Below are 14,059 nucleotides of genomic sequence, written 5' to 3'. Positions count from 1 at the left end.
CCCTTTACTTGTTTCCGCCCAGTTTCGAACTGAGGACCTTTCGCGTGTAAAGCGAACGTGATAACCACTACACTACGGAAACTTATCTTGGAAGACAGTCCGACCTCTTTTAGCGTACGCTTGTTCAAAAGCGACTGAAACGATAGACTGCCCACTGTCCTTAAAATGGCAAAAAGCTGCTATTTTTGTTGGCAGACTAAACATTTTTTATTACTCTACAGGAAACTTCAATGGTCATTTGTTTTGTTTTAGTCCTTTTCTAAAGAATTTACACCACAAATCGCCCTGCAAGTGTTCTGACCCGCTCAACAGAAAACCACTGAAAAAATGTTAGCAAAGACCATCCACAGTTTCCGCCCAGTTTCGAACTGGGGACCTTTCGCGTGTGAGGCGAACGTGATAACCACCACACTACGGAAACAAGCCCTTTATGTGCAGACAGAAATCTTCTGGTGCAGGCTTGTTAAAAAGTGTACAAAGGAAAAGTGAGCTGAGCCCTCCTGTTGTGGCAAACAGTTTAAATTTTCTGCCAAAAGCCAATTGCTGTTTCTGCTCGGTTTCGAACCGAGGCCCTTTCGCGTGTTAGGCGAACGTGATCACCACTACACTACAGAAACCTCCTTATGTAAGACATGTGCTTTTTCGAAAATGGCTCCATCCCATAATCTTTCCTGCAAGCATTGTGACAAGCTGTTTAAATTCCACAAACAACAGATAAGAGCTCATTCGGAATGGCAGTCTGCCTACAGCTCTTTGGTACAATTGCCCTCACCTAATTTCAATAGTCCAAAAACTTTGTTGCGAATTTCAGCACGTATATTAAAATCCCCTTTACTTGTTTCCGCCCAGTTTCGGACTGAGGACCTTTCGCGTGTAAAGCGAACGTGATAACCACTACACTACGGAAACTTAACTTGGAAGACAGTCCGACCTCTTTTAGCGTGCGCTTGTTCAAAAGCGACTGAAACGATAGACTGCCCACTGTCCTTAAAATGGCAAAAAGCTGCTATTTTTGTTGGCAGACTTAACATTTTTTATTACTCTACAGGAAACTTCAATGGTCATTTGTTTTGTTTTAGTCCTTTTCTAAAGAATTTACACCGCAAATCGCCCTGCAAGTGTTCTGACCTGCTCTACAGAAAACCACTGAAAAATGTTAGCAAAGACCATCCACAGTTTCCGCCCAGTTTCGAACTGGGGACCTTTCGCGTGTGAGGCGAACGTGATAACCACTACACTACGGAAACAAGCCCTTTATGTGCAGACAGAAATCTTCTGGTGCAGGCTTGTTAAAAAGTGTACAAAGGAAAAGTGAGCTGAGCCCTCCTGTTGTGGCAAACAGTTTAAATTTTCTGCCAAAAGCCAATTGCTGTTTCTGCTCGGTTTCGAACCGAGGCCCTTTCGCGTGTTAGGCGAACGTGATCACCACTACACTACAGAAACCTCCTTATGTAAGATATGTGCTTTTTTGAAAATGGCTCCATCCCATAATCTTTCCTGCAAGCATTGTGACAAGCTGTTTAAATTCCACAAACAACAGATAAGAGCTCATTCGGAATGGCAGTCTGCCTACAGCTCTTTGGTACAATTGCCCTCACCTAATTTCAATAGTCCAAAAACTTTGTTGCGAATTTCAGCACGTATATTAAGAACCCCTTTACTTGTTTCCGCCCAGTTTCGAACTGAGGACCTTTCGCGTGTAAAGCGAACGTGATAACCACTACACTACGGAAACTTATCTTGGAAGACAGTCCGACCTCTTTTAGCGTACGCTTGTTCAAAAGCGACTGAAACGATAGACTGCCCACTGTCCTTAAAATGGCAAAAAGCTGCTATTTTTGTTGGCAGACTAAACATTTTTTATTACTCTACAGGAAACTTCAATGGTCATTTGTTTTGTTTTAGTCCTTTTCTAAAGAATTTACACCGCAAATCGCCCTGCAAGTGTTCTGACCCGCTCAACAGAAAACCACTGAAAAATGTTAGCAAAGACCATCCACAGTTTCCGCCCAGTTTCGAACTGGGGACCTTTCGCGTGTGAGGCGAACGTGATAACCACTACACTACGGAAACAAGCCCTTTATGTGCAGACAGAAATCTTCTGGTGCAGGCTTGTTAAAAAGTGTACAAAGGAAAAGTGCGCTGAGCCCTCCTGTTGTGGCAAACAGTTTAAATTTTCTGCCAAAAGCCAATTGCTGTTTCTGCTCGGTTTCGAACCGAGGCCCTTTCGCGTGTTAGGCGAAGGTGATCACCACTACACTACAGAAACCTCCTTATGTAAGATATGTGCTTTTTCGAAAATGGCTCCATCCCATAATCTTTCCTGCAAGCATTGTGACAAGCTGTTTAAATTCCACAAACAACAGATAAGAGCTCATTCGGAATGGCAGTCTGCCTACAGCTCTTTGGTACAATTGCCCTCACCTAATTTCAATAGTCCAAAAAATTTGTTGCGAATTTCAGCACGTATATTAAAAACCCCTTTACTTGTTTCCGCCCAGTTTCGAACTGAGGACCTTTCGCGTGTAAAGCGAACGTGATAACCACTACACTACGGAAACTTATCTTGGAAGACAGTCCGACCTCTTTTAGCGTACGCTTGTTCAAAAGCGACTGAAACGATAGACTGCCCACTGTCCTTAAAATGGCAAAAAGCTGCTATTTTTGTTGGCAGACTAAACATTTTTTATTACTCTACAGGAAACTTCAATGGTCATTTGTTTTGTTTTAGTCCTTTTCTAAAGAATTTACACCACAAATCGCCCTGCAAGTGTTCTGACCCGCTCAACAGAAAACCACTGAAAAAATGTTAGCAAAGACCATCCACAGTTTCCGCCCAGTTTCGAACTGGGGACCTTTCGCGTGTGAGGCGAACGTGATAACCACCACACTACGGAAACAAGCCCTTCAGGTGCAGACAGAAATCTTCTGGTGCAGGCTTGTTAAAAAGTGTACCAAGGAAAAGTGAGCTGAGCCCTCCTGTTGTGGCAAACAGTTTAAATTTTCTGCCAAAAGCCAATTGCTGTTTCTGCTCGGTTTCGAACCGAGGCCCTTTCGCGTGTTAGGCGAACGTGATCACCACTACACTACAAAAACCTCCTTATGTAAGATATGTGCTTTTTCGAAAATGGCTCCATCCCATAATCTTTCCTGCAAGCATTGTGACAAGCTGTTTAAATTCCACAAACAACAGATAAGAGCTCATTCGGAATGGCAGTCTGCCTACAGCTCTTTGGTACAATTGCCCTCACCTAATTTCAATAGTCCAAAAACTTTGTTGCGAATTTCAGCACGTATATTAAAAACCCCTTTACTTGTTTCCGCCCAGTTTCGAACTGAGGACCTTTCGCGTGTAAAGCGAACGTGATAACCACTACACTACGGAAACTTAACTTGGAAGACAGTCCGACCTGTTTTAGCGTACGCTTGTTCAAAAGCGACTGAAACGATAGACTGCCCACTGTCCTTAAAATGGCAAAAAGCTGCTATTTTTGTTGGCAGACTTAACATTTTTTATTACTCTACAGGAAACTTCAATGGTCATTTGTTTTGTTTTAGTCCTTTTCTAAAGAATTTACACCGCAAATCGCCCTGCAAGTGTTCTGACCTGCTCAACAGAAAACCACTGAAAAATGTTAGCAAAGACCATCCACAGTTTCCGCCCAGTTTCGAACTGGGGACCTTTCGCGTGTGAGGCGAACGTGATAACCACTACACTACGGAAACAAGCCCTTTATGTGCAGACAGAAATCTTCTGGTGCAGGCTTGTTAAAAAGTGTACAAAGGAAAAGTGAGCTGAGCCCTCCTGTTGTGGCAAACAGTTTAAATTTTCTGCCAAAAGCCAATTGCTGTTTCTGCTCGGTTTCGAACCGAGGCCCTTTCGCGTGTTAGGCGAACGTGATCACCACTACACTACAGAAACCTCCTTATGTAAGATATGTGCTTTTTTGAAAATGGCTCCATCCCATAATCTTTCCTGCAAGCATTGTGACAAGCTGTTTAAATTCCACAAACAACAGATAAGAGCTCATTCGGAATGGCAGTCTGCCTACAGCTCTTTGGTACAATTGCCCTCACCTAATTTCAATAGTCCAAAAACTTTGTTGCGAATTTCAGCACGTATATTAAGAACCCCTTTACTTGTTTCCGGCCAGTTTCGAACTGAGGACCTTTCGCGTGTAAAGCGAACGTGATAACCACTACACTACGGAAACTTATCTTGGAAGACAGTCCGACCTCTTTTAGCGTACGCTTGTTCAAAAGCGACTGAAACGATAGACTGCCCACTGTCCTTAAAATGGCAAAAAGCTGCTATTTTTGTTGGCAGACTAAACATTTTTTATTACTCTACAGGAAACTTCAATGGTCATTTGTTTTGTTTTAGTCCTTTTCTAAAGAATTTACACCGCAAATCGCCCTGCAAGTGTTCTGACCCGCTCAACAGAAAACCACTGAAAAATGTTAGCAAAGACCATCCACAGTTTCCGCCCAGTTTCGAACTGGGGACCTTTCGCGTGTGAGGCGAACGTGATAACCACTACACTACGGAAACAAGCCCTTTATGTGCAGACAGAAATCTTCTGGTGCAGGCTTGTTAAAAAGTGTACAAAGGAAAAGTGCGCTGAGCCCTCCTGTTGTGGCAAACAGTTTAAATTTTCTGCCAAAAGCCAATTGCTGTTTCTGCTCGGTTTCGAACCGAGGCCCTTTCGCGTGTTAGGCGAAGGTGATCACCACTACACTACAGAAACCTCCTTATGTAAGATATGTGCTTTTTCGAAAATGGCTCCATCCCATAATCTTTCCTGCAAGCATTGTGACAAGCTGTTTAAATTCCACAAACAACAGATAAGAGCTCATTCGGAATGGCAGTCTGCCTACAGCTCTTTGGTACAATTGCCCTCACCTAATTTCAATAGTCCAAAAAATTTGTTGCGAATTTCAGCACGTATATTAAAAACCCCTTTACTTGTTTCCGCCCAGTTTCGAACTGAGGACCTTTCGCGTGTAAAGCGAACGTGATAACCACTACACTACGGAAACTTATCTTGGAAGACAGTCCGACCTCTTTTAGCGTACGCTTGTTCAAAAGCGACTGAAACGATAGACTGCCCACTGTCCTTAAAATGGCAAAAAGCTGCTATTTTTGTTGGCAGACTAAACATTTTTTATTACTCTACAGGAAACTTCAATGGTCATTTGTTTTGTTTTAGTCCTTTTCTAAAGAATTTACACCACAAATCGCCCTGCAAGTGTTCTGACCCGCTCAACAGAAAACCACTGAAAAAATGTTAGCAAAGACCATCCACAGTTTCCGCCCAGTTTCGAACTGGGGACCTTTCGCGTGTGAGGCGAACGTGATAACCACCACACTACGGAAACAAGCCCTTCAGGTGCAGACAGAAATCTTCTGGTGCAGGCTTGTTAAAAAGTGTACCAAGGAAAAGTGAGCTGAGCCCTCCTGTTGTGGCAAACAGTTTAAATTTTCTGCCAAAAGCCAATTGCTGTTTCTGCTCGGTTTCGAACCGAGGCCCTTTCGCGTGTTAGGCGAACGTGATCACCACTACACTACAAAAACCTCCTTATGTAAGATATGTGCTTTTTCGAAAATGGCTCCATCCCATAATCTTTCCTGCAAGCATTGTGACAAGCTGTTTAAATTCCACAAACAACAGATAAGAGCTCATTCGGAATGGCAGTCTGCCTACAGCTCTTTGGTACAATTGCCCTCACCTAATTTCAATAGTCCAAAAACTTTGTTGCGAATTTCAGCACGTATATTAAAAACCCCTTTACTTGTTTCCGCCCAGTTTCGAACTGAGGACCTTTCGCGTGTAAAGCGAACGTGATAACCACTACACTACGGAAACTTAACTTGGAAGACAGTCCGACCTGTTTTAGCGTACGCTTGTTCAAAAGCGACTGAAACGATAGACTGCCCACTGTCCTTAAAATGGCAAAAAGCTGCTATTTTTGTTGGCAGACTTAACATTTTTTATTACTCTACAGGAAACTTCAATGGTCATTTGTTTTGTTTTAGTCCTTTTCTAAAGAATTTACACCGCAAATCGCCCTGCAAGTGTTCTGACCTGCTCAACAGAAAACCACTGAAAAATGTTAGCAAAGACCATCCACAGTTTCCGCCCAGTTTCGAACTGGGGACCTTTCGCGTGTGAGGCGAACGTGATAACCACTACACTACGGAAACAAGCCCTTTATGTGCAGACAGAAATCTTCTGGTGCAGGCTTGTTAAAAAGTGTACAAAGGAAAAGTGAGCTGAGCCCTCCTGTTGTGGCAAACAGTTTAAATTTTCTGCCAAAAGCCAATTGCTGTTTCTGCTCGGTTTCGAACCGAGGCCCTTTCGCGTGTTAGGCGAACGTGATCACCACTACACTACAGAAACCTCCTTATGTAAGATATGTGCTTTTTCGAAAATGGCTCCATCCCATAATCTTTCCTGCAAGCATTGTGACAAGCTGTTTAAATTCCACAAACAACAGATAAGAGCTCATTCGGAATGGCAGTCTGCCTACAGCTCTTTGGTACAATTGCCCTCACCTAATTTCAATAGTCCAAAAACTTTGTTGCGAATTTCAGCACGTATTTTAAAAACCCCTTTACTTGTTTCCGCCCAGTTTCGAACTGAGGACCTTTCGCGTGTAAAGCGAACGTGATAACCACTACACTACGGAAACTTATCTTGGAAGACAGTCCGACCTCTTTTAGCGTACGCTTGTTCAAAAGCGACTGAAACGATAGACTGCCCACTGTCCTTAAAATGGCAAAAAGCTGCTATTTTTGTTGGCAGACTAAACATTTTTTATTACTCTACAGGAAACTTCAATGGTCATTTGTTTTGTTTTAGTCCTTTTCTAAAGAATTTACACCGCAAATCGCCCTGCAAGTGTTCTGACCTGCTCAACAGAAAACCACTGAAAAATGTTAGCAAAGACCATCCACAGTTTCCGCCCAGTTTCGAACTGGGGACCTTTCGCGTGTGAGGCGAACGTGATAACCACTACACTACGGAAACAAGCCCTTTATGTGCAGACAGAAATCTTCTGGTGCAGGCTTGTTAAAAAGTGTACAAAGGAAAAGTGAGCTGAGCCCTCCTGTTGTGGCAAACAGTTTAAATTTTCTGCCAAAAGCCAATTGCTGTTTCTGCTCGGTTTCGAACCGAGGCCCTTTCGCGTGTTAGGCGAACGTGATCACCACTACACTACAGAAACCTCCTTATGTAAGATATGTGCTTTTTCGAAAATGGCTCCATCCCATAATCTTTCCTGCAAGCATTGTGACAAGCTGTTTAAATTCCACAAACAACAGATAAGAGCTCATTCGGAATGGCAGTCTGCCTACAGCTCTTTGGTACAATTGCCCTCACCTAATTTCAATAGTCCAAAAACTTTGTTGCAAATTTCAGCACGTATATTAAAAACCCCTTTACTTGTTTCCGCCCAGTTTCGAACTGAAGACCTTTCGCATGTAAAGCGAACGTGATAACCACTACACTACGGAAACTTAACTTGGAAGACAGTCCGACCTCTTTTAGCGAACGCTTGTTCAAAAGCGACTGAAACGATAGACTGCCCACTGTCCTTAAAATGGCAAAAAGCTGCTATTTTTGTTGGCAGACTTAACATTTTTTATTACTCTACAGGAAACTTCAATGGTCATTTGTTTTGTTTTAGTCCTTTTCTAAAGAATTTACACCGCAAATCGCCCTGCAAGTGTTCTGACCTGCTCAACAGAAAACCACTGAAAAATGTTAACAAAGACCATCCACAGTTTCCGCCCAGTTTCGAACTGGGGACCTTTCGCGTGTGAGGCGAACGTGATAACCACTACACTACGGAAACAAGCCCTTTATGTGCAGACAGAAATCGTCTGGTGCAGGCTTGTTAAAAAGTGTACAAAGGAAAAGTGAGCTGAGCCCTCCTGTTGTGGCAAACAGTTTAAATTTTCTGCCAAAAGCCAATTGCTGTTTCTGCTCGGTTTCGAACCGAGGCCCTTTCGCGTGTTAGGCGAACGTGATCACCACTACACTACAGAAACCTCCTTATGTAAGATATGTGCTTTTTCGAAAATGGCTCCATCCCATAATCTTTCCTTCAAGCATTGTGACAAGCTGTTTAAATTCCACAAACAACAGATAAGAGCTCATTCGGAATGGCAATCTGCCTACAGCTCTTTGGTACAATTGCCCTCACCTAATTTCAATAGTCCAAAAACTTTGTTGCGAATTTCAGCACGTATATTAAAAACCCCTTTACTTGTTTCCGCCCAGTTTCGAACTGAGGACCTTTCACGTGTAAAGCGAACGTGATAACCACTACACTACGGAAATTTAACTTGGAAGACAGTCCGACCTCTTTTAGCGTACGCTTGTTCAAAAGCGACTGAAACGATAGACTGCCCACTGTCCTTAAAATGGCAAAAAGCTGCTATTTTTGTTGGCAGACTTAACATTTTTTATTACTCTACAGGAAACTTCAATGGTCATTTGTTTTGTTTTAGTCCTTTTCTAAAGAATTTACACCGCAAATCGCCCTGCAAGTGTTCTGACCTGCTCAACAGAAAACCACTGAAAAATGTTAGCAAAGATCATCCACAGTTTCCGCCCAGTTTCGAACTGGGGACCTTTCGCGTGTGAGGCGAACGTGATAACCACTACACTACGGAAACAAGCCCTTTAGGTGCAGACAGAAATCTTCTGGTGCAGGCTTGTTAAAAAGTGTACCAAGGAAAAGTGAGCTGAGCCCTCCTGTTGTGGCAAACAGTTTAAATTTTCTGCCAAAAGCCAATTGCTGTTTCTGCTCGGTTTCGAACCGAGGCCCTTTCGCGTGTTAGGCGAACGTGATCACCACTACACTACAGAAACCTCCTTATGTAAGATATGTGCTTTTTCGAAAATGGCTCCATCCCATAATCTTTCCTGCAAGCATTGTGACAAGCTGTTTAAATTCCACAAACAACAGATAAGAGCTCATTCGGAATGGCAGTCTGCCTACAGCTCTTTGGTACAATTGTTCTCACCTAATTTCAATAGTCCAAAAAAATTGTTGCGAATTTCAGCACGTATATTAAAAACCCCTTTACTTGTTTCCGCCCAGTTTCGAACTGAGGACCTTTCACGTGTAAAGCGAACGTGATAACCACTACACTACGGAAATTTAACTTGGAAGACAGTCCGACCTCTTTTAGCGTACGCTTGTTCAAAAGCGACTGAAACGATAGACTGCCCACTGTCCTTAAAATGGCAAAAAGCTGCTATTTTTGTTGGCAGACTTAACATTTTTTATTACTCTACAGGAAACTTCAATGGTCATTTGTTTTGTTTTAGTCCTTTTCTAAAGAATTTACACCGCAAATCGCCCTGCAAGTGTTCTGACCTGCTCAACAGAAAACCACTGAAAAATGTTAGCAAAGACCATCCACAGTTTCCGCCCAGTTTCGAACTGGGGACCTTTCGCGTGTGAGGCGAACGTGATAACCACTACACTACGGAAACAAGCCCTTTATGTGCAGACAGAAATCTTCTGGTGCAGGCTTGTTAAAAAGTGTACAAAGGAAAAGTGAGCTGAGCCCTCCTGTTGTGGCAAACAGTTTAAATTTTCTGCCAAAAGCCAATTGCTGTTTCTGCTCGGTTTCGAACCGAGGCCCTTTCGCGTGTTAGGCGAACGTGATCACCACTACACTACAGAAACCTCCTTATGTAAGATATGTGCTTTTTCGAAAATGGCTCCATCCCATAATCTTTCCTGCAAGCATTGTGACAAGCTGTTTAAATTCCACAAACAACAGATAAGAGCTCATTCGGAATGGCAGTCTGCCTACAGCTCTTTGGTACAATTGCCCTCACCTAATTTCAATAGTCCAAAAACTTTGTTGCGAATTTCAGCACGTATATTAAAATCCCCTTTACTTGTTTCCGCCCAGTTTCGGACTGAGGACCTTTCGCGTGTAAAGCGAACGTGATAACCACTACACTACGGAAACTTAACTTGGAAGACAGTCCGACCTCTTTTAGCGTGCGCTTGTTCAAAAGCGACTGAAACGATAGACTGCCCACTGTCCTTAAAATGGCAAAAAGCTGCTATTTTTGTTGGCAGACTTAACATTTTTTATTACTCTACAGGAAACTTCAATGGTCATTTGTTTTGTTTTAGTCCTTTTCTAAAGAATTTACACCGCAAATCGCCCTGCAAGTGTTCTGACCTGCTCTACAGAAAACCACTGAAAAATGTTAGCAAAGACCATCCACAGTTTCCGCCCAGTTTCGAACTGGGGACCTTTCGCGTGTGAGGCGAACGTGATAACCACTACACTACGGAAACAAGCCCTTTATGTGCAGACAGAAATCTTCTGGTGCAGGCTTGTTAAAAAGTGTACAAAGGAAAAGTGAGCTGAGCCCTCCTGTTGTGGCAAACAGTTTAAATTTTCTGCCAAAAGTCAATTGCTGTTTCTGCTCGGTTTCGAACCGAGGCCCTTTCGCGTGTTAGGCGAACGTGATCACCACTACACTACAGAAACCTCCTTATGTAAGATATGTGCTTTTTTGAAAATGGCTCCATCCCATAATCTTTCCTGCAAGCATTGTGACAAGCTGTTTAAATTCCACAAACAACAGATAAGAGCTCATTCGGAATGGCAGTCTGCCTACAGCTCTTTGGTACAATTGCCCTCACCTAATTTCAATAGTCCAAAAACTTTGTTGCGAATTTCAGCACGTATATTAAGAACCCCTTTACTTGTTTCCGCCCAGTTTCGAACTGAGGACCTTTCGCGTGTAAAGCGAACGTGATAACCACTACACTACGGAAACTTATCTTGGAAGACAGTCCGACCTCTTTTAGCGTACGCTTGTTCAAAAGCGACTGAAACGATAGACTGCCCACTGTCCTTAAAATGGCAAAAAGCTGCTATTTTTGTTGGCAGACTAAACATTTTTTATTACTCTACAGGAAACTTCAATGGTCATTTGTTTTGTTTTAGTCCTTTTCTAAAGAATTTACACCGCAAATCACCCTGCAAGTGTTCTGACCCGCTCAACAGAAAACCACTGAAAAATGTTAGCAAAGACCATCCACAGTTTCCGCCCAGTTTCGAACTGGGGACCTTTCGCGTGTGAGGCGAACGTGATAACCACTACACTACGGAAACAAGCCCTTTATGTGCAGACAGAAATCTTCTGGTGCAGGCTTGTTAAAAAGTGTACAAAGGAAAAGTGCGCTGAGCCCTCCTGTTGTGGCAAACAGTTTAAATTTTCTGCCAAAAGCCAATTGCTGTTTCTGCTCGGTTTCGAACCGAGGCCCTTTCGCGTGTTAGGCGAAGGTGATCACCACTACACTACAGAAACCTCCTTATGTAAGATATGTGCTTTTTCGAAAATGGCTCCATCCCATAATCTTTCCTGCAAGCATTGTGACAAGCTGTTTAAATTCCACAAACAACAGATAAGAGCTCATTCGGAATGGCAGTCTGCCTACAGCTCTTTGGTACAATTGCCCTCACCTAATTTCAATAGTCCAAAAAATTTGTTGCGAATTTCAGCATGTATATTAAAAACCCCTTTACTTGTTTCCGCCCAGTTTCGAACTGAGGACCTTTCGCGTGTAAAGCGAACGTGATAACCACTACACTACGGAAACTTATCTTGGAAGACAGTCCGACCTCTTTTAGCGTACGCTTGTTCAAAAGCGACTGAAACGATAGACTGCCCACTGTCCTTAAAATGGCAAAAAGCTGCTATTTTTGTTGGCAGACTAAACATTTTTTATTACTCTACAGGAAACTTCAATGGTCATTTGTTTTGTTTTAGTCCTTTTCTAAAGAATTTACACCACAAATCGCCCTGCAAGTGTTCTGACCCGCTCAACAGAAAACCACTGAAAAAATGTTAGCAAAGACCATCCACAGTTTCCGCCCAGTTTCGAACTGGGGACCTTTCGCGTGTGAGGCGAACGTGATAACCACCACACTACGGAAACAAGCCCTTCAGGTGCAGACAGAAATCTTCTGGTGCAGGCTTGTTAAAAAGTGTACCAAGGAAAAGTGAGCTGAGCCCTCCTGTTGTGGCAAACAGTTTAAATTTTCTGCCAAAAGCCAATTGCTGTTTCTGCTCGGTTTCGAACCGAGGCCCTTTCGCGTGTTAGGCGAACGTGATCACCACTACACTACAAAAACCTCCTTATGTAAGATATGTGCTTTTTCGAAAATGGCTCCATCCCATAATCTTTCCTGCAAGCATTGTGACAAGCTGTTTAAATTCCACAAACAACAGATAAGAGCTCATTCGGAATGGCAGTCTGCCTACAGCTCTTTGGTACAATTGCCCTCACCTAATTTCAATAGTCCAAAAACTTTGTTGCGAATTTCAGCACGTATATTAAAAACCCCTTTACTTGTTTCCGCCCAGTTTCGAACTGAGGACCTTTCGCGTGTAAAGCGAACGTGATAACCACTACACTACGGAAACTTAACTTGGAAGACAGTCCGACCTGTTTTAGCGTACGCTTGTTCAAAAGCGACTGAAACGATAGACTGCCCACTGTCCTTAAAATGGCAAAAAGCTGCTATTTTTGTTGGCAGACTTAACATTTTTTATTACTCTACAGGAAACTTCAATGGTCATTTGTTTTGTTTTAGTCCTTTTCTAAAGAATTTACACCGCAAATCGCCCTGCAAGTGTTCTGACCTGCTCAACAGAAAACCACTGAAAAATGTTAGCAAAGACCATCCACAGTTTCCGCCCAGTTTCGAACTGGGGACCTTTCGCGTGTGAGGCGAACGTGATAACCACTACACTACGGAAACAAGCCCTTTATGTGCAGACAGAAATCTTCTGGTGCAGGCTTGTTAAAAAGTGTACAAAGGAAAAGTGAGCTGAGCCCTCCTGTTGTGGCAAACAGTTTAAATTTTCTGCCAAAAGCCAATTGCTGTTTCTGCTCGGTTTCGAACCGAGGCCCTTTCGCGTGTTAGGCGAACGTGATCACCACTACACTACAGAAACCTCCTTATGTAAGATATGTGCTTTTTCGAAAATGGCTCCATCCCATAATCTTTCCTGCAAGCATTGTGACAAGCTGTTTAAATTCCACAAACAACAGATAAGAGCTCATTCGGAATGGCAGTCTGCCTACAGCTCTTTGGTACAATTGCCCTCACCTAATTTCAATAGTCCAAAAACTTTGTTGCGAATTTCAGCACGTATTTTAAAAACCCCTTTACTTGTTTCCGCCCAGTTTCGAACTGAGGACCTTTCGCGTGTAAAGCGAACGTGATAACCACTACACTACGGAAACTTATCTTGGAAGACAGTCCGACCTCTTTTAGCGTACGCTTGTTCAAAAGCGACTGAAACGATAGACTGCCCACTGTCCTTAAAATGGCAAAAAGCTGCTATTTTTGTTGGCAGACTAAACATTTTTTATTACTCTACAGGAAACTTCAATGGTCATTTGTTTTGTTTTAGTCCTTTTCTAAAGAATTTACACCGCAAATCGCCCTGCAAGTGTTCTGACCTGCTCAACAGAAAACCACTGAAAAATGTTAGCAAAGACCATCCACAGTTTCCGCCCAGTTTCGAACTGGGGACCTTTCGCGTGTGAGGCGAACGTGATAACCACTACACTACGGAAACAAGCCCTTTATGTGCAGACAGAAATCTTCTGGTGCAGGCTTGTTAAAAAGTGTACAAAGGAAAAGTGAGCTGAGCCCTCCTGTTGTGGCAAACAGTTTAAATTTTCTGCCAAAAGCCAATTGCTGTTTCTGCTCGGTTTCGAACCGAGGCCCTTTCGCGTGTTAGGCGAACGTGATCACCACTACACTACAGAAACCTCCTTATGTAAGACATGTGCTTTTTCGAAAATGGCTCCATCCCATAATCTTTCCTGCAAGCATTGTGACAAGCTGTTTAAATTCCACAAACAACAGATAAGAGCTCATTCGGAATGGCAGTCTGCCTACAGCTCTTTGGTACAATTGCCCTCACCTAATTTCAATAGTCCAAAAACTTTGTTGCGAATTTCAGCACGTATATTATAATCCCCTTTACTTGTT

At 42.9% G+C, this 14,059-nt stretch overlaps 35 non-coding genes across 35 annotated transcripts; all 35 read right to left on the bottom strand.

Annotated features, from left to right (window-relative positions):
* Positions 1–9: 9 nt before the first annotated feature.
* trnav-uac (transfer RNA valine (anticodon UAC)) lies at positions 10–82 on the bottom strand. Its single transcript has one exon. It is a non-coding gene; the product is annotated as a tRNA-Val (tRNA).
* Positions 83–544: 462 nt separating this feature from the next.
* trnav-aac (transfer RNA valine (anticodon AAC)) lies at positions 545–617 on the bottom strand. The gene has a single exon. It is a non-coding gene; the product is annotated as a tRNA-Val (tRNA).
* Positions 618–1,174: 557 nt separating this feature from the next.
* Positions 1,175–1,247, bottom strand: trnav-cac (transfer RNA valine (anticodon CAC)). Its single transcript has one exon. It is a non-coding gene; the product is annotated as a tRNA-Val (tRNA).
* Positions 1,248–1,370: 123 nt separating this feature from the next.
* Positions 1,371–1,443, bottom strand: trnav-aac (transfer RNA valine (anticodon AAC)). Its single transcript has one exon. It is a non-coding gene; the product is annotated as a tRNA-Val (tRNA).
* A 219-nt stretch (positions 1,444–1,662) lies between these two features.
* trnav-uac (transfer RNA valine (anticodon UAC)) lies at positions 1,663–1,735 on the bottom strand. Its single transcript has one exon. It is a non-coding gene; the product is annotated as a tRNA-Val (tRNA).
* Positions 1,736–2,000: 265 nt separating this feature from the next.
* Positions 2,001–2,073, bottom strand: trnav-cac (transfer RNA valine (anticodon CAC)). The gene has a single exon. It is a non-coding gene; the product is annotated as a tRNA-Val (tRNA).
* A 415-nt stretch (positions 2,074–2,488) lies between these two features.
* Positions 2,489–2,561, bottom strand: trnav-uac (transfer RNA valine (anticodon UAC)). The gene has a single exon. It is a non-coding gene; the product is annotated as a tRNA-Val (tRNA).
* Positions 2,562–3,315: 754 nt separating this feature from the next.
* trnav-uac (transfer RNA valine (anticodon UAC)) lies at positions 3,316–3,388 on the bottom strand. Its single transcript has one exon. It is a non-coding gene; the product is annotated as a tRNA-Val (tRNA).
* A 265-nt stretch (positions 3,389–3,653) lies between these two features.
* trnav-cac (transfer RNA valine (anticodon CAC)) lies at positions 3,654–3,726 on the bottom strand. Its single transcript has one exon. It is a non-coding gene; the product is annotated as a tRNA-Val (tRNA).
* Positions 3,727–3,849: 123 nt separating this feature from the next.
* trnav-aac (transfer RNA valine (anticodon AAC)) lies at positions 3,850–3,922 on the bottom strand. The gene has a single exon. It is a non-coding gene; the product is annotated as a tRNA-Val (tRNA).
* Positions 3,923–4,479: 557 nt separating this feature from the next.
* trnav-cac (transfer RNA valine (anticodon CAC)) lies at positions 4,480–4,552 on the bottom strand. Its single transcript has one exon. It is a non-coding gene; the product is annotated as a tRNA-Val (tRNA).
* Positions 4,553–4,967: 415 nt separating this feature from the next.
* trnav-uac (transfer RNA valine (anticodon UAC)) lies at positions 4,968–5,040 on the bottom strand. Its single transcript has one exon. It is a non-coding gene; the product is annotated as a tRNA-Val (tRNA).
* Positions 5,041–5,794: 754 nt separating this feature from the next.
* Positions 5,795–5,867, bottom strand: trnav-uac (transfer RNA valine (anticodon UAC)). The gene has a single exon. It is a non-coding gene; the product is annotated as a tRNA-Val (tRNA).
* Positions 5,868–6,132: 265 nt separating this feature from the next.
* trnav-cac (transfer RNA valine (anticodon CAC)) lies at positions 6,133–6,205 on the bottom strand. The gene has a single exon. It is a non-coding gene; the product is annotated as a tRNA-Val (tRNA).
* Positions 6,206–6,328: 123 nt separating this feature from the next.
* On the bottom strand, positions 6,329–6,401 carry trnav-aac (transfer RNA valine (anticodon AAC)). The gene has a single exon. It is a non-coding gene; the product is annotated as a tRNA-Val (tRNA).
* Positions 6,402–6,620: 219 nt separating this feature from the next.
* On the bottom strand, positions 6,621–6,693 carry trnav-uac (transfer RNA valine (anticodon UAC)). The gene has a single exon. It is a non-coding gene; the product is annotated as a tRNA-Val (tRNA).
* Positions 6,694–6,958: 265 nt separating this feature from the next.
* On the bottom strand, positions 6,959–7,031 carry trnav-cac (transfer RNA valine (anticodon CAC)). Its single transcript has one exon. It is a non-coding gene; the product is annotated as a tRNA-Val (tRNA).
* A 123-nt stretch (positions 7,032–7,154) lies between these two features.
* On the bottom strand, positions 7,155–7,227 carry trnav-aac (transfer RNA valine (anticodon AAC)). The gene has a single exon. It is a non-coding gene; the product is annotated as a tRNA-Val (tRNA).
* Positions 7,228–7,784: 557 nt separating this feature from the next.
* trnav-cac (transfer RNA valine (anticodon CAC)) lies at positions 7,785–7,857 on the bottom strand. Its single transcript has one exon. It is a non-coding gene; the product is annotated as a tRNA-Val (tRNA).
* A 123-nt stretch (positions 7,858–7,980) lies between these two features.
* Positions 7,981–8,053, bottom strand: trnav-aac (transfer RNA valine (anticodon AAC)). Its single transcript has one exon. It is a non-coding gene; the product is annotated as a tRNA-Val (tRNA).
* Positions 8,054–8,610: 557 nt separating this feature from the next.
* Positions 8,611–8,683, bottom strand: trnav-cac (transfer RNA valine (anticodon CAC)). The gene has a single exon. It is a non-coding gene; the product is annotated as a tRNA-Val (tRNA).
* Positions 8,684–8,806: 123 nt separating this feature from the next.
* On the bottom strand, positions 8,807–8,879 carry trnav-aac (transfer RNA valine (anticodon AAC)). Its single transcript has one exon. It is a non-coding gene; the product is annotated as a tRNA-Val (tRNA).
* Positions 8,880–9,436: 557 nt separating this feature from the next.
* trnav-cac (transfer RNA valine (anticodon CAC)) lies at positions 9,437–9,509 on the bottom strand. The gene has a single exon. It is a non-coding gene; the product is annotated as a tRNA-Val (tRNA).
* Positions 9,510–9,632: 123 nt separating this feature from the next.
* Positions 9,633–9,705, bottom strand: trnav-aac (transfer RNA valine (anticodon AAC)). Its single transcript has one exon. It is a non-coding gene; the product is annotated as a tRNA-Val (tRNA).
* Positions 9,706–10,262: 557 nt separating this feature from the next.
* trnav-cac (transfer RNA valine (anticodon CAC)) lies at positions 10,263–10,335 on the bottom strand. The gene has a single exon. It is a non-coding gene; the product is annotated as a tRNA-Val (tRNA).
* Positions 10,336–10,458: 123 nt separating this feature from the next.
* Positions 10,459–10,531, bottom strand: trnav-aac (transfer RNA valine (anticodon AAC)). Its single transcript has one exon. It is a non-coding gene; the product is annotated as a tRNA-Val (tRNA).
* A 219-nt stretch (positions 10,532–10,750) lies between these two features.
* trnav-uac (transfer RNA valine (anticodon UAC)) lies at positions 10,751–10,823 on the bottom strand. The gene has a single exon. It is a non-coding gene; the product is annotated as a tRNA-Val (tRNA).
* A 265-nt stretch (positions 10,824–11,088) lies between these two features.
* Positions 11,089–11,161, bottom strand: trnav-cac (transfer RNA valine (anticodon CAC)). The gene has a single exon. It is a non-coding gene; the product is annotated as a tRNA-Val (tRNA).
* Positions 11,162–11,576: 415 nt separating this feature from the next.
* On the bottom strand, positions 11,577–11,649 carry trnav-uac (transfer RNA valine (anticodon UAC)). Its single transcript has one exon. It is a non-coding gene; the product is annotated as a tRNA-Val (tRNA).
* Positions 11,650–12,403: 754 nt separating this feature from the next.
* Positions 12,404–12,476, bottom strand: trnav-uac (transfer RNA valine (anticodon UAC)). The gene has a single exon. It is a non-coding gene; the product is annotated as a tRNA-Val (tRNA).
* Positions 12,477–12,741: 265 nt separating this feature from the next.
* Positions 12,742–12,814, bottom strand: trnav-cac (transfer RNA valine (anticodon CAC)). The gene has a single exon. It is a non-coding gene; the product is annotated as a tRNA-Val (tRNA).
* A 123-nt stretch (positions 12,815–12,937) lies between these two features.
* On the bottom strand, positions 12,938–13,010 carry trnav-aac (transfer RNA valine (anticodon AAC)). Its single transcript has one exon. It is a non-coding gene; the product is annotated as a tRNA-Val (tRNA).
* A 219-nt stretch (positions 13,011–13,229) lies between these two features.
* On the bottom strand, positions 13,230–13,302 carry trnav-uac (transfer RNA valine (anticodon UAC)). The gene has a single exon. It is a non-coding gene; the product is annotated as a tRNA-Val (tRNA).
* Positions 13,303–13,567: 265 nt separating this feature from the next.
* Positions 13,568–13,640, bottom strand: trnav-cac (transfer RNA valine (anticodon CAC)). Its single transcript has one exon. It is a non-coding gene; the product is annotated as a tRNA-Val (tRNA).
* Positions 13,641–13,763: 123 nt separating this feature from the next.
* Positions 13,764–13,836, bottom strand: trnav-aac (transfer RNA valine (anticodon AAC)). The gene has a single exon. It is a non-coding gene; the product is annotated as a tRNA-Val (tRNA).
* Between the last annotated feature and the right edge of the window lie 223 nt (positions 13,837–14,059).

The sequence above is a fragment of the Pimephales promelas genome, chromosome 13 (genome assembly GCF_988280905.1).
Source record: "Pimephales promelas chromosome 13, fPimPro1.hap1.1, whole genome shotgun sequence".
Classification (NCBI taxonomy): domain Eukaryota; kingdom Metazoa; phylum Chordata; class Actinopteri; order Cypriniformes; family Leuciscidae; genus Pimephales; species Pimephales promelas.
This window is presented reverse-complemented; position numbering and strand designations above follow the sequence as displayed.